General features: G+C 35.4%; 1 protein-coding gene across 1 annotated transcript in view; it reads left to right on the top strand.

Annotated features, from left to right (window-relative positions):
* The first annotated feature begins 929 nt into the window (after positions 1 to 929).
* LOC107694087 (aggrecan core protein-like) overlaps positions 930 to 3,208 on the top strand; it is a 16,468-nt gene continuing 14,189 nt past the window's right edge. Inside the window, exon 1 of the mRNA XM_016493679.1 lies at positions 930 to 987. The gene's annotated coding sequence lies outside the window, so the exon portion shown is untranslated. The remainder of the gene's footprint in view (positions 988 to 3,208) is intronic.

A 3,208-nucleotide genomic window follows, 5' to 3' on the forward strand; every position in this document is an offset into this window, starting at 1 on the left:
ACGACATTGTAATAGCCCAGGACAAAATGAATAACATTAAACAGCATATCTGTCGCTTAAAGGAATAGTTCACCCAAGAAGGAAAATGTGCCAAACATTTACTCACCCTCAGGCCATCCAAGATGTAAATGAGTTTGTTTCTTCATCAGAACAGATTTGGACAAATTTAGCATTACATCACTTACTCACCAATGGATCCACTGCAGTGAATGGGTGCCGTCAGAATGAGAGTCCAAACAGTTGATAAAAACATCACAATAATCCACAAGTAGTCCACATGACTCAAGTCCATCAGTTAACCTGTGAAGTGAAAAGCTAATATGTACCAGGGGTGAATAAGGTATAAAGATGTACCTTTTAGCTTTTGTAACTTCATAATATGTAATTGAACTTGAGTTGTTACACTAATGCCAGTGTCGTTTTATTAATTGCAGTGAAATTCACAGCTACAGTGCATAGCAAAAATGTGATGAAATTAGTTTTAATTTGAAGGACAAAATTCTTAGAAATTATTCTAATTTAATTGGGTTTTGATTAAGGTGTTATGCAAAAGGGAATATAGCATCATGTAAAAAATATTAGCAAAAAAAGGCCGTCTGTGTTTCGTCCGATGATGTATTATGGCTCAAAACGGATCAAGAGGACTGTCGACATAAATATCGTCAGGATTTGCGCATGTTAGCCACAAAAGTCTCGGAGGCTCTGTGTATGGCCAAATTACATCATACGTGGAAATGTTATGAACTCCTTTACTCCACCTCTCGTTCCCTAGCCCCCCTTTCAGCTCCTGTTCAGTTAAAGTATTTCCCTTGTGAGGAGAGTTTCTTTCTGCTTCTCATTCTCCTGCCAGAAGCGCTTCTGAACTTTACTGCACACGCGACACTTTTATTAGCGGTTTGGATTGAGAGACGCGCGTGCCATCAGAGAGCTGAAACGCATCTGCAATCAAGGACTATAAGAGTTTCAGAGGGACACTGCATCATACAGGTTTACAGTTTGGCTTTATGTTGTGGTTGCGCTGGCTGTACAGGTGAGCACTGTCACAGCATCTCTGGCTTAATTAGATTAATCCAAATGTTCAGAGTAGATTTCATTGTTAAAGTATTGTGAAAAGCCTGTCAGTTAGTGTGACAAATGGATCAAAACGCATCATTTGGTGTTAAAGAAGTGTGTTATAATAACCCCTACAAATACAACTCATTATATACACTATAAACACTTTAAAGGAGATAGACATGCAGATGTTTGTGAAAGATGTTTTCTCTGTTTTGGAGGGATGATTATTTTTAAATCATACCCTATTTATTGCATCAAAATTTGTTAATAGCTACTTTACTATATTTAAGGGTGGATAATTTTATCAGTTGTTTATTGCAACAATATTGCAAATACATAACTACAATAACTTTGTCTAGTGCTCGTATTAACGTTTATAGCATGATTTGTGAAAATGTAACTGTACTGAATGACATAGCATAGACTTTTTCATGGCTAGTTTTTGCGTAGGCTATTTAATTTAATTCTGTTACCTACTTGTTCTACAGATCTGTGTGTACTAGTGTTAAATGCTACTGTTTTTGACAGCATTGATAACGTTTATGACAGATAATCATGATCATTTTTTGCGTTTCCCTTACCGAATGTCATATCCTGTATCATTCGATCATTCGTTTTTTGATTTAATATTGAAAGTAGAAAAATTTGAATACGGCTCCTTTTTCGTTTTTTTGTTGTTTTTTTTCCAACAAACGAAAAACGAAAATTCAGCTTAAATTTTCGTTTTTCGTTCATGGGTGGAAAAATGAATAAACAGCTTGAATATTCGATTTCTACATGTGGGCGGGAATTAAACGCCCCTTTCTACTGCTTGGTCAGCCGAAGATCAAACCGTGCCGTCATCAGTTCTTCTGCAGTATCACGCAGCAGAATAATAGTCCTCCACTGCTGCAGTTGTACGGATTAATAACCCATTTTATCAATTTCATATTTAGTTTCACAAGAACACACACAGCTTTCAATGTTTCACATTTGAGCAGTGGTCATTATTTTCTTCTGTCTTTTATCTTTCTATGTTCTACCCTCTAAATCTTGAATGATTTCCATTTAAGCTTCAACTGGGGGAAAAAAAAAATTTAAGACCAGCACATAAGCCATTAAGCCTTTTTCCCATGAAACCAACTTTGGCAGCTGATTTTATCTTATCTGTCTTTTTCCTTTGTGCATTCTCTAAACACAGTCCAGAGCACTTTAACAAAAGCACTGCACACATTTTACAAACAGCTTAATTGTTTTTCTGTGCTTTATATAAAATGACATAATATTTCTATAGCTTCAACATAATTTGTTTTACTATAGTAATTTGAGGGACCTCATACATTAAAAATGGACTGTTTAAAGGTCACAGAGTGTATGCATCATGTATGCACACTTTCTCAGATATTTTTATGTTGATTGCTTTATAAAATTAGATTTGGATTGGACTAGAAGGAGAGGACAAACTCGATATGGAATAGTGTATAAAAAGCTCTAGTTTAACTAACTATGAATAAGTGGCTCTCTGCTCTAGCAGTACTGTATGTGTAGATAAGTCTATGTATAGGAATGCTCTGCAGCAAATCAAATAAATATAGCGTCACTCTTAAAAGCAGCCAACACTGGCAAAACAATTTTAAGATCTTTTCCCCAAAAACTCTGTGAACTAGAAGAACAGCATATCTCTCTTTACCCATGCATGGCAGACATTTAGTAATTAACGGTAAGTTAATTCCCAAACCACCCGGTACAAATATGACCAGCTTGTTCTGGCATGAGAACTGTACTGTTCCTGTGGTAATTTTGGGAACTGAAAATTAAATGTTGGGTTTTCTCTCTCAAAAACCTCTTATTTTACCAAACCTTTGTTATGAACTTAGAAATTCACATTTGGTCCATTTGATACAGTACAGGTGCATCTCAATAAATTAGAATGTCGTGGAAAAGTTAATTTATTTCAGTAATTCAACTCAAATTGTGAAACTCGTGTATTAAATAAATTCAATGCACACAGACTGAAGTAGTTTAAGTCTTTGGTTCTTTTAATTGTGATGATTTTGGCTCACATTTAACAAAAACCCACCAATTCACTATCTCAACAAATTAGAATATGGTGACATGCCAATCAGCTAATCAACTCAAAACACCTGCAAAGGTTTCCTGAGCCTTCAAAATG

The sequence above is a fragment of the Sinocyclocheilus anshuiensis genome, unplaced genomic scaffold (genome assembly GCF_001515605.1).
Source record: "Sinocyclocheilus anshuiensis isolate Anshui unplaced genomic scaffold, SAMN03320099.WGS_v1.1 scaffold2408, whole genome shotgun sequence".
Lineage (NCBI taxonomy): Eukaryota > Metazoa > Chordata > Actinopteri > Cypriniformes > Cyprinidae > Sinocyclocheilus > Sinocyclocheilus anshuiensis.